General features: G+C 39.8%; 1 protein-coding gene across 4 annotated transcripts in view; it reads right to left on the bottom strand.

Annotated features, from left to right (window-relative positions):
- OCA2 (OCA2 melanosomal transmembrane protein) overlaps positions 1-13697 on the bottom strand; it is a 293670-nt gene that overhangs the window by 247110 nt on the left and 32863 nt on the right. The window contains exon 1 of one of the 4 annotated variants that reach the window (XM_052774015.1): positions 10509-10661. The exons of the other annotated variants lie outside the window; for them this stretch is intronic. The gene's annotated coding sequence lies outside the window, so the exon portion shown is untranslated. Of the gene's footprint in view, positions 1-10508; positions 10662-13697 lie in introns of those variants that run through there. 4 annotated transcript variants of the gene reach the window in all.

The raw sequence follows: 13697 nt of genomic DNA, 5'->3' as shown, positions 1-13697 counted from the left end.
TAGAATGGAGTGCAATCTATCTCTACTGAGCAATTCAGCAACATTACCAAGGATCTAATCACCAGCTCAGCTCGTTAGCCCGTTGTTGTGGATAGACCCATTCATAGGATGAGAAGACTGCTCTGGATTTATACTGTGTGCAGGTGAGGAGCCCGTAAGCTGGACACCAGTTGTGTCCACTGATCCTCTCTCATGGTTCAGACTCAAAACTCCTTAGTTTTTTTATACATCAAATATGAGAAGAGACACTAAATAATTTCATTTACAAATGTATACATTTATATGTAGATATGCACATAGATCTTTACACAAAAAACTAACATTCTCATTTCCTTTCATTCAAAAATGATGAGAGAAAACTAAAACTAAAAGCTATGGAAAAAAGTATTTGACAAGGACTGCTTCAAAGGCTTACAAAGCATCGCTCATATGGAAAGATCTGTGTAGAACTGACATCAGAAAAAGAAGAGCATGTCCTGCCTCCTGCACAACCACAGCTGTGACCACATTCATTCTCACATTTGCCACAGTTGGGCATGTTTTTTTAATTAAGAGAAATCTTTCAAACAGAAGATTGTGTTCTTAACCACTTGACTACTGCTGTGACAGTCATATATACAGATTTTGGCGCTCTCTGCAGGAGTATAGGTTTGTTCCGATGAAGTGTGTTTTCTGAGCTGGTTACTTGCAGTCAAAGTCATACTTTCCCATTGCTAATCTTTCAAGCAATTACAATTTCTGACTGTCTCCATAGTAACCCAGAAGAGGAAGCAGCATCGTAGGAGGGCTGTCCACACCCCAGATGATACAGCAGGTTCTGCCAAGTCATGGAGGTGTCCACAGATGAAGCTCCAGTTGCCTGACAGCAGCTGGAGAAGGATGTCACTCACAGCATTAAAAAATACAGGGGTCCAAATGCAAGTCCCAGACATTTATTACAGAAGCCCCCACAACCTGTGGCTGTGCCACTGCTCCCACGGATGAGCCAGGTTCACACTCTTTTGGTGGCAATTTGTACTTCTCTACAGCTGTACAGCAGAGATACGACCTTCAATCTCCTCCACTTATTTGAGCAGTTTAAGGAGAAGCAGGGTCCCCCTGCCCTCCTGGCCACGTGGAGAGGTACAGGGAGAGCAGGAGAGGAAAGGAAGAGACGTGCAAGACTCCAGTTGCTCCCACTGACAGGCTGATGACTCCTTGGATGTTATTCAGAGTCGGTGGCTGAAGACTGCTGCCGGTTCCACCTACAACACACTGCTATTTCTCATTACCTTCAGGTGATAACTTCCAAAGTCTTCAGGAGACTTTGGATGAAGTCCAAAGAGAGAACTCGATTCCTGCCATTGAGCACCAGACCTGCCCCCTGACCACTTTTTCAGGCATTTCCTAATCTCTTTACACATGCCACTTTAAACAAAAGGAAAAGAAAGACTTCGTGGTAGCAACTGTTGTTCAGCAATAAGCAACCTTTCAATCCCAAATACACTACAGCAGAGGACACCAAGAGAAGTAAGCATCCTACAAGAACCTGGCAAAGGAAAAGACCATGCTCATCCTAGTTAGCTGGCAAACACTTAAAATAATCACTAGATTTGGCTGGAACCTATTATTTAGCCTTGTATTGAAAAGATTAATCATGCCACACAATGCATTAAGTTTTCACTCCCTATAATAAAAAGCATACATTTTAAACATCAGCTAATATAATGCTTCATCTGCCATACGCTACATTGTGCACGCAACTATCAGTAAAAGAGCTATTTCTATGACAACAGAAAGCAATAATTCTCACTTCTACAGAAACGATTTGGTCAGAATTGAAGAGGTAAATGTGGAAACATATTTTTCCACGGAAGATCATCAACAGTTTTTAACATAACTTATTGGAAATTTTACTATATAAAAAATTAAAAGCAGAATCTCTTCAGGAAAAAAAAAATTAGCATGCTTCCCTGAATTAATAATCACTAAAACCATTATAAGTGTGAGGTTGCCTCTTAAACAAAATTCCAGGAATACTACTGAGCCAAGAGATTATAACAAATACAATAAAAATTTAAGCAAAGTTTCCTAGAGGAGAAGAAGGCCATAGTAAGAATATGAGAGATAATTAATCATGCAGGAGACTAGTAACAGCAGTAAGACTTTAATTTATCATTTCTACATTCTTACAGGCTAAAGCCTGATTTCAGAAGCATCATCTTCCCTGAATAGACAACATTTATACAAATCACATGTACTGAACTAAAAAAAAGAAAGAAAACCCCACACCAGTTTTTGGCCGCAGTTGAAACACAATCTTCCACCAGATTTGGTATTTGTCAGTTTCCAGTAAAGTCCACTTTTGGACAACAGTTACATGGTACAAACCGTGCTGACCAACATCATAGCATTCAGCTTTTAAACCTTTACTGTGTATTAAGCAGCTGTATACATATATTCATCAACATTATGATATATATGTCCCCACACAGAGACACAACCCTCCATCATGTTTCCTCCTCAGTGGTAGCACGTCATGGGGGAACTGTTATAACTACCCATCACAAATGAAGTATGGCCAACTGACACACTAAGAGTCAAGGGAAGGATCAAAGACTCCAGAGCTCACATCTCTAAACAGGCTCCAGACATTTTCTGATGACTGCTTTATGTAGCTTCAACTAAATCAGCAAATAACCTCTAGACCCTTTAAAAGCATGCACCATTAAGATGTCAGAAAAATTTAGCAATGGAAGCATTACTTAATACAGACTCATTTTCTCTTTGACTTTCCTAACTTTCTATTAGACAGGACTGTACAGGATTCTCCAGAGGACTGTGGCACTGGCACTACCTGACAGCAAGACACTGCACGAGGCGCAGCCAACTGGCAGGTTTCATATTGAGAAGCATCTGCCATGCCAAGACCCCAGGCAAGTAAAGAACATGCTTAAGAAAGATGTAGTGAAATGTGTGCTGAGCTTTTCCAAGATGGACATGGTTCTTTATATAGGGCACACAGAATGTGCTTGCTTCATTCACTTCTGCTGGATTCGGAGAGTGAACATGTCCTGCAAGAGCATGTGGTAGTGGTCTCTTCTTCATTTGCACAATATTCTGCTATTTTAAGAAGTAGGGCAATTTCAAGTTCAGAAATAGCTTGGAAAATAGAGTGCTTCCTGTGTTTCCTTCTTTTTTAAATCAAATCAGGCTTTGTAGAGTTATTGTACTTTCCTGAAAAATGAAATTTTCAGATACCTCCAGGACTTGGTAGCTCCTTTTCCTCAAGTCTTTGGCAGCCTCTGTTAGGGGAAGTCTCCATCAAGAAGACATCAGAACGTGGTTAACAGACCAGGACCTCACTGCAGTAGGTGAAGCTAAAAGAAAGTACTTAATCCTTAAGCTGCCCTGAAGCTCCTCTGACTCTACCTAAGAGGACTAAGGTGCTCTCCACACATTTTCCGCTCCCATATCAGGGCAGCACGAGGTCCGGCTGCCCTGTGGGAGGGAGCCAGGAGCAGAGGGTGGCCGTGGGTCTGGCAGAGCCATGACGTCCCCAACCAGGGCCTGTCCCACAGCAGCCAGCAAGGGAGCAGGGGCGGGATGGGGACAGGGACCCGGGCCAGCCCAGATCTTAATGACTATCCAGCAGGACCACAGTGACAGAGCAGGTCCGAAAAGCCTACCCTGTGAAGGACTGAGAAGCTGCACTGAAAAGGCGTAGCTGCTGTTTGCTCCTCTCCATTTTCTGCTTCAGCAAAGAAAATTGGAAAGCTACAGAGAGAGCATACAAAAACTACAGACAGTCTGAAGGAGAAAATACATTTCAGGAGCAGGTGCTGCCAAAACAGTTTAGCTGTTGGCGACTGCCAGCAAGCTGCAAATTTGAAATAGGCAGCAGTATCCGGTATTGGTAGTGGTCCAAATTCCAAAACACCAGTTTCTCTATGGATTACACAGATAACCTGTTAAGAGGTATTATTCTCAAATGCTGCAGGGCATACTTAAAAATGAATCTGCTATAAGGAAGCAATTTATCAGCAACACTTTAAGCATGGCTGCACTTGTAATACTTTAACATATTCTGCAAGCTTGGCTTTTAAATGCCAGCATTTCTCTTTGGCATTCACGATGGGCTTTTAGCTTAACCAGCTCTGATGCTAACTGAATTTATGACAAATAAAGTGGGGTTCACACTTTATTTTGTAGTCTGTGAGGCTACTCCAAGAATCTCAAAAGTTAAGGAAGTGGTCACAACAATGTTTTAACTTTATATCTGACCAGACTCTCTCAAAGATGCAATATGTGGCACTTGGATGATGGAAACATGAACAGAAGGATAGGTCTGAGAAACAACTCGATGATGTGACCGTCTCTATAGAAGGTTATTCTTCAAGCACTGCAGTGATATGATGTTGTAGTCTCAAAGGTTTGGGGGAACATATGTTGAAGTATGAAGATTCACTTTCAGACTAGCTGAATTTAAGGATGATACAAGAAAAGGAAGCACTATTAAAAGAAGACCATTGACCGCTTCCCAGATGAGGGAACACTTTCCTACACAATGGTGAGATGGGATTATTTTGATACAATTTTCCTTAATCCAAGCAATGTACTGACAAGCTGTCACACATAATTATGCTTCTGGCCTTGCATAGTCTTATAATATACTCTTATGCCACTCGCCCCTGTTTTGGAGATTGAAAAGAGTAATTAGTGAGCTATACTTAAAGATGAAGTCATGAAGAAATTATTTTTCTTCTTTTTTAAACATTTATTTTAAAATTGTAGTTCCATGTGTTTCATTCCAAGAATTTGGAGATAACATTATTCATACCTGCAACTTTTAGAGAAAAAAAAAAACTTTGTCATTAAAAACAAAGTGTGTCCCTTGGTTAGAGGTCAAAAAAAAGTCAGACAGAAGTACAAAAAAGCTCATTAACAACATGAAAAAATGTGACGGATTTCTGTGCCTGGAGAGGTATTACAGAGAGGAGGTGAAGGCAAGCAACAGGCCACCGCACAGCTTAAAAAATTCAAGTTGTCATCAAATTAAGCTTTGTTTTAAAAAAACACATGACGGATCCCAACTATTGTAAGCTTGCTGGGACTTGTATTTTGTCCTTTGGTCACAGTAAAATGAAACAAGGCAAGTTCAACAGTCCTCATATCTGGTAAATAGTCAGGTTCTCATAAGGTATTACAATATAACTAGGACAACTTATATGGCCTTTATGTGGATCCTAACCTCAGTGGACTGGACTCAGCAAAAATCCTAAAATTTGCTCCAAAGTTAGGGCATAAGACACAGTACTCGGAGTAGACAGAGAAGAAACAGCAGTAAAATTTTAAGATAAATAATATGTAGGGGGAGATATAGCTATCATATATTGAAATAACACTATGAAGTTGATAAAATAATGGGGTTTTCTTCACTATAGTGGAAGTCCTTCCTTTTTTTTTTTTTTTTCATTATTTTAATTATAATGGAGATACTAAGAATTCCTTTCCAGGTTCTGGCTGAGCATAAGACACTGAGGTTATTCATGTAACTTTTGCCATCTAAAAGTCTGGTCTAGGATAGTTACAGTCACTGGCGAGAGAGACCTTTTCAAATCATTTTCATCCTCCCCATCTCCCATGTTGACTATAAAAGGAACCTGAAGAATTAACTCTGAGATAACAGAAAGATTTCTTCACTAAATAATGTATAAGCCCCACACAAACAATGTCTATATTACAGGGTACCAAAAAGTACTTTTTTCATGTACTTTTTATTTGCTCTTAGATTAAATCTCTTTTTCTTACAGAAGACTTTTTACCAAAAAAGTTATTCAGTGTTGATTAGGAATAAAAAGAACTATCAACAAGTCCTTCCAAACATGATTTCCTCATAACTTCCTAACAAGTAACTTCCAGTACAGAGTAAATGCACATCACTGGTCGTGGCATTCCACCTTGAGTTATATCAGAGACAAAAATTTTTAGAGCACTGAAAATCCCAGAGGAACAAATTAAAGAAGCCAAACAGAATAAAAAGGTAGCTGACAATAATACAATATTTGCTTTTACATTTGGAGAATATTCAGTGAAACCATTCAACAATAAATGCAGTTTTATCTCACAAAGTTGGCGCTCTTCCTTGCAATAGCCCTTTACTAAGATCACTGTAACATGCTAACATTTGCAGTTTACAAGCCTCAGGAAACTCATTCCACAGCGTTGGGTTCTGTTTTGCTACAAGACATCTTTTTCTGCCTTGAAAGGCCCCAGATATCTATAGGTACCTCAAGGCTGCAATATCAGAGAAGGAGCTATCTAATTTATGTTAACAAGCAGCTTTAAAACACAGATTTTTGATTCAGTGGCAATGGGAGATGAATTTGAAACACAAGATCTGGGTCCATAAACACATTCAACTGAGATTCTTGAAGGAAAAAAAAAAAAAAAAAAAAAAAAAACCAAACAAGGATTATGAATGATGCATTCCAAAGAAACTCTGAGAATTTCCTTGTGTCATGCAGAGTAACATCCAAATTACAATCGACAAGTCTCCCCCCAAGTGGGGAAACAAATCACAAAAACAAAGAAAAATTATGTCATTTCAGCTTCCCTTCCTCCTGATTTAAGGTGTAATCCTTCTTCAGGTAAGAACATACGCCTCTGCACTGAAAAGTCAAAAAACCAAAATCATGCCACTCAGGGCTCAGAAGGAAATTCCTTTTCCTACATGGCAGCTGGCTTTGTTCCGGCAACACAGTTTAACTATACATCATATTTCTTGATAGCAACGATGCACATCTTCCCTCTCAGTCACACAGATGCCAGACTCTCCTCTCAGACACTGTGTTCCCTTTGGCCTTATACAGAGTGACACTTTGGTTACTCCATAGTCTCACAGAGGTGATTTCCGTCCATCTTGCTCCCGAAATAATATATTCTTGATGAAAAGTGCCATAATATTTGCAATGCATGCTCTAAAATCCAGCACCATCCCAAAGCTAACTAAATCCTGGACACTGATCACCAAAAAAAAAAAGACAGGACTCTGCTTAGTAGCCATATGGACATTAAGCCTTCACATACACACGAAAATTTCTGGCCATCCAGACATGAGGTTACATAAAACCTCATTCTGTGCTCCCAAGAAAAAGAAAAGAGAAAAGCAAAAGTGTCAGTGCTGCTGATTTTGAAAAAATATAATTCTTCAGCAAGAGATTATTTGCAGAAAAGGGGAAACCCCATGCTGAGATGGCTGTCCATTGTCATCGGCTTCTTTCTGTCTTCTTCCCCTTATTAAAGCAGAAGGCTCCAAGCTGCTATTCAAAGAGACAGGTGAAAAAAAACAGCAGGTCCTTACAAATGAACCCCATTAAAGAAGCAAGACAGATATGTCTGTCTCCAAAAGCAGAAGAATTGAGACGAAGGATTTCTGGTCCCACCCTGGCAGAGATGCTGGGGGACACAGTTAATTTAGACAGTTAAAGACAGAAAAAAGTTTGCAAGTATTTTGTTTTTTCAGGCAGATATAGTGCCTGAATAATCTATTAATTTTCAAACAAAAACACTTGTTAGCATTTTAAAAAGCATGAAAAAATCAGGCTTCTCATCAAAAAAACCCAAGCTTGTCCTTTGCTATGTGTTGGACTAGACAGTTACGCAGATATTTGATTATAAACTCAAACAGATCAAAAAGGTTTAGTGCGTCCACATAAGAGAAGCTTGAAACCACACATCAGATGCCTGAACATAAGATATAGTACTAACAAAACACAGCTTCTCACATATCTCTTTTGAATAAAACAACTCCAGAAACTGTTGCCAAGATAACAGCCACTGCACTAACAAGTGGTTTTTTAATACAGTCTGCACAGGCAGTTTGCAAAAAGAAATTATCTGTAGAGTATGACATAGCAGGAAAACTGAAGGCTACTCTGACAACATAGAAATGCGAAGGAAAAAGGTAAGTGGATACTCCAGGCAGCGAAGCAATAAACAAAGTAACAAAAAAGAGGAAAAAAAGAGAGCGAGACACTAAAATGCCCATAACTAGACATTGTTCTTAAAAGTTAATGTAGAGGTAGCTCTTCTGCACCTCAGGAATCAACACAGAATAATGGTTGCTCTTCTAGACAAAAATAACAGCTTTAAAGCCCAAATAATGGAATCACATTGGAGTCATGGCACTTAGATGTAGGTTACAATTGCAAAGAAATGTTTTAAAAACCAACAAACAAACAAACGTAGGTTTCTGAGAAGCAGAAGTCCATATCACATTGTCATAGAGAAAAAAAAAAAAACATTTTGTACTATTTTAAGGTTATGCAATGTTAATCAGAATAGTGGAAGAACTAAAGCTATGGGAATTATCTCCTCCAGAAGCATTAGGAAAAAGCGTGGGCTGGAGAGAAAAAATATCACGACACATGGCAGAGCTGAAAGAACAGATTTGAACTTAAGACAGAAGCATATAGACATATTAAATTTTAAAAGGGCCATTGATTTAGAAAAGAAGGATGGACTCCATCAACATTTGTTCTTCATTGCAAGAGGTATGGTTAGAGTCTCAATTCTGTAGTGTTATTCCAGTTTATATATTAATTTATTTTTGTCAACAACCAAACGCTTTAACCTCAATAGGACAAGGTATGCTCCTACTTGCAACTTTCTTGTTAATGAAGACTAAATGCGATGTAGACCGTGATACCATGAAGACCTCATCCCTGATGAGATACATATGCAGCATGGGTAGGATCATGATGATAAATTCTGTATACAAGTAAATAAATTCCATTACATATAAGGAAGCTGGTGTCTATGCTTAATTTTGATGCTCTCAAAGCATTATATACATATGACCTAAAATTCCCCACATTCATACAGTGGTTAACCAGTATGAAGAGCCAGAACTCTCTTTTCTCCATCCTGTCTGCTTGAGCCTAAAACATTTGCTGGATGGATATATCAAGAAGATTAAATGATCAGTCCTACTCTAAATTGTAAATAAATTGGTACATTTGTTATCTGCTTTTGATGTGGAATTCTTGTGTGTTCTACCTTACAAACATCAGATTTCCAACCGAGGGAAAGCATGACAGGTCTAATGACATCAGTGGAGCTCTTTCATCTTTTGTTGACAGACCTATAGTTTCAAAACTATGATTAGCATCATACCCATACATACAAATCCTTATGACAATCTATCATTCTTTTCTGCCAAGGACAGTCTGTCTTCTGTTAAAATAGGTTCATTGAAATATTTCTGTCCCTATAATCCTCTTCAATACTGTTACACAACTATGAACAGGTTTGTAATGGGTGCTTCTTGCCCTTTTTATTTGTGGTTAAAAACAATAGTTTTCTACACACTGATGTTCAGAATTTTTACTCTGAAACATCACTATTCCTTACAGTTCTAGCTCATTTTATTTTTGGGCACAGACTATAATATGCCAAGTAGATGTGAGCCAAAAACAATACCTAAAATGCACAAATTCCTTTGCGCCACTTCTGCGTAGAGCGTTTGCTGGAAAGCACTGGGAGGCACAACATACAGCACACAGAGCGGCTCAGCAAAGCAGCCACGTGCTGCCCATGGATGAAACAAAATTGTATATTTATATAGTATTATGACATAGCCCTGCTGTTTTAGCTTACACAATTAAAGACACATCAGAGAAAACAGAAGTGCATTCCTTGTTATCCTCCATTCTGGGTTTACTCTTCCTTTTGTCAGACAGATTCACTAAATTCAGGTTCATGCTTTTCACTGTAAGAGATTTACATGATGAACCAGCTGTCAATAGACTCTTAAAGAGGATTGCAGCTTACATGTCATTGACGTGGCTGAGGAGGTAGAGTTGCTCCTATCACTCATAGAAAGATAAGAGACAAAAGAATATTTGAAGCTGCTTTTACTCTTTTATTTTCTCAGCAGCAGAGAAAATAAATTACATAAGACCACAACAGGGGTTAGAAAAGGCACTGCAAAATATTTACCTACCCTATTCAAGGAAGTATTGTATTAATCCAGGATGAGACTTCTTGCAATAAATTCATCAATAGCATAGCGCTTCCTCCTCAAACAGCAAGTGCAATGCCCTGCCAGACGTACCAGTTCAATGTAACTGCCAGCATGGCCATCTGAGAAAAATGCTTTCATACTCCACCATTGCCAGAGCTTCACTACAGGCAACGGAGTCCTTACAGAAACTCTGCTCAAGGATACCAGGGAGTGAATGGCAGATGGACTGTGTTTACTGTCCTTACTGACTAGCACAGAAAAGGGAGTAGCTCAGAAAGTGTGAGCAAAACCTTCAGCCTTTCGCAGCTGCTTCTGAAATGATGCTAATTCACAGACGTACTGAGTCAGTATCTTCTGCTGCACTTCTGAAAACCGTGAGTTGCTGTAACTGCCAATCTGTTTTCTATTTCACCCTGCCCAAAAGAAATCATATAAAAATGTGCAAAGGAAAAAAAAACAAACCCAAGTGCACTACTTCTGAACCTACCCAGTTCTGACAGACCTGGTTCCAGTTCACTGTGCTGTCCTTGACTTATCTCCAACCTGCTGGGCACAGAGCTCTGCGTGGTCTCTGACTTCTGCTGGTCCATTAGCACAATTATTGCAGGTTGCCCCTGCAGTCCCATTAGTACCTATCAAGCAGAGAATTGCTTGCTTGGTCACTGTCTGTAAGCATTTTGGTGACTCATTTATCAGCTTTTGCTGTATTTCAGAGAGTTAATCACTTGAGCTCCTTACGAATAGCAGGTTTTTAAAAAAGCCATATGATTTGCCAGACTACAGACTGTGACCCTATTTTTTTTTTAATTCACTGGCTAATTTCTTCCATCTGCATTAATCTATTTTTCCATCAACTACATTCAATTTAACATGAACTTCAGTTCTAAAATGTATGACCGCCACTATCCTGGAAATTTTTGCTGTGGCTGAGGAATGATTTCCAATGCTAACACAAGAGGACAATCCACTCCAATGCTAATTAATTCTAGTGGGAGAGACATTTAAAGTGTTGGGCAGACTGAAACACATCTCTGTCACCAAGCAGAACTATGCTCTAAAACATCTGCTTCTAACAGTAGTAAGCTATGAAAAAAAAAAAAAGGTGGGGGAGAAAGAAGGAAAGGTTTCTTTCTGTACCCCTTGCAGGGTGGGATTGATTTATTTTTTGAGGGATCATGGCCTTTCATGTTTTTATCTTGTTAACAGGTCTTAATTTTGTTTGGAAGATCAAGCTGTAAGGGTAAGCAAGGAATGCCATTAACTTGGCTGCCTTGCTTTAAGGTTTGGGACTGACAGTTACATGCTCTTTTGCTAATTGCAGCTTTGAGTGGAGTTAGAATTTTTTATCATAACTGACGACTGATTGCATCAGACTCTAGCTTACAACCACAGCATTAACTTGCTTTTATCTAATTCACTCCATAGCTCACTACACCCCGCTCTCACTCTGTATTTCAGCTTCACCCAGTGTCCCTCTGTAGCCTCACGGAAGGGTTTCCATTTATCCTTCTCACTATTCCTACTGTCTCTGTGTTTTATTGATATCTCTCCTCCCGGATGCTTCTCCTTCTATCTGCGTCTCAGAGTCCTCTCGCCTCCCTCCATGCTCGGCAGCAGCAGCTCTCCAGCAGCCTGGGCAGAGGCTGAGGCAGTATTTTGCGGCAAATGCTCAGTATGAACTAAGCTACCCAAGCTCTCACCTGACTACCCTGACTACTAGGAAAGGCAGTAGCCTGCAAACCCTTCCTCTCTTCCTCCTTCAGGCCCTTATATTTTCAACAAAATAATAGTCACTGGAAGAGGAAGCAAGAGGAGGAGATAAACCAATGCTGATTATCAAGAAATTTACTTAGAATACCTGAGTTACAGTTGCTGTTTCAATGATGTTTCATTATTTTAGAGTGATAAATTGAAAGAGAAAAAAAAAAATAAAAAAAGAATGCCTTGGAGGCTGGTGGCCCATACACTGAAGAGTTAGGAGGTGTGTGTTTACTATCCCTCAGAGCAGAGTGGAGATCATACATCCACTTCCTACAGGACATTTACAGTAAGGAAGCCCCACTGGCATTACTTCTTTTATGATTGGACCTTGATACCAAGCTGCCCTTGTCCTGGGCTCTCTCCTCCTACACCCTACAAAGTTCATGGGCTCCTGCCCTACCTCAGGCTCACTGAGGTGCAAGCCTTAAAGCTAAGTGGTCTAAACTTACTGTCAAACATCAGATTCCTCTCCATGACTCCCTTTCTTAACTATTTTTGGCTGCACATTCAACCTCAGGGCCTGGGCCCATGGAAAAGTTGCCGTGTTATCATGCAGACCATTTGCTGCCCAACAACAGCACCACAGTGCCTGCCTGTCCGCACGTCCACCTGATGCAGTGATACATGTAAGGGCCATGGATTTCCAATGCTTCATTTTCCTTCTCCCCAGTCACTGTCAGCAAAGACTCAACTGTTCTTCCTCACATAAAGCCTTTGCACACCTACGTGGCAGAAAACTGGGGACAAAACTGAATTCTTATTAATTAGTATAATTTGACCACCTGCTAGTGCAAAGTTCTGATTCCCACAAATTTTTTAGTATGTCAGAGCTGCCACCCGCGCACAGGCACATCAGCCAGGAACAAAGCACACAGAACAGTTTTTCAAAGAAAAAGCTTAATTGAGGGATACTGAGTGATCAAGTTATTTGCTTCATCTTACATGGATAGCTAGTCCTCACAACGGCTATTTAGGCCCCATGCATGCCCTCTTGCTCAACTGTGACTGCCCCTGTGCAACACATTTCTTTTCAAAGTCTGGCCGTCTGCTTGGCTTAACCCTTCGACCTTATAATGTAAAAAAATCATTGCTAACATTAGAAGCCTTCCCCTGTTTAAACAGAGGTTTACGTGAGGAAACAGCTGTCCAGCCCCCAAAGAGGATTGAAGCTTGTATGCCACTGGCATCTTTCCACAATTGGCCTAAGAAGTCTAACGAAGACGAACCCCACATAACCATATTATTAACCATTAGGAAGAGAGCAGCTGCTTGCAAAATTCAACAGTTTTGTGGAATGTCACAAAGACTCAATTGAAACATTTAATCTTTGGAGGTTGTTACACTGCAAATTTTTCACTGAGTGCTGAGTTCAGTTTTTAGCCTGACAGCTGGAAAAGTGTGAAGCAGTTAATTAGTACCCCCTAATTCTTTCAACAGAGCACGCACTTTGAAAAAAGAATTAACAGTGGTGGATTTTTGTTTACCCAAATGTCCTGTCAGAATCAAAAAGCATTTGAATGGCTACATGGGAGTGCTACGGTTTTAGTCTGCTGATGACAGAACAGAAATCATAGTACATGACCAATCTGAGATATCGTAAATCATTATGAGAAATAAACACCGAGATGATGAATAGTACACAGCAACAGAGAAATTAAATAACTCTGAACACGGGGAAATTTATCATGAGTGAGGTCGGTTTCTGTATGTTTCATTAATGGCAAAACCTAAGTTAAAAATCAGTCTTCTGCTGAACACACCCCTTGTACTCAAATGAAGCCAAACATTCTCCTTAAGTTATGCCATACGGCCACATTTCTGTCTTCCTTCCGTTACCGCTCCAAGATGTTTCTTCCAGGAAATGGGGAACAGAACGTTAGAAGGGGGCAGCAGAACTTTCCAATAACTTATTTATTTGTCTATTGTGCAT

The sequence above is a fragment of the Harpia harpyja genome, chromosome 22 (genome assembly GCF_026419915.1).
Source record: "Harpia harpyja isolate bHarHar1 chromosome 22, bHarHar1 primary haplotype, whole genome shotgun sequence".
Taxonomy (NCBI): domain Eukaryota; kingdom Metazoa; phylum Chordata; class Aves; order Accipitriformes; family Accipitridae; genus Harpia; species Harpia harpyja.
This window is presented reverse-complemented; position numbering and strand designations above follow the sequence as displayed.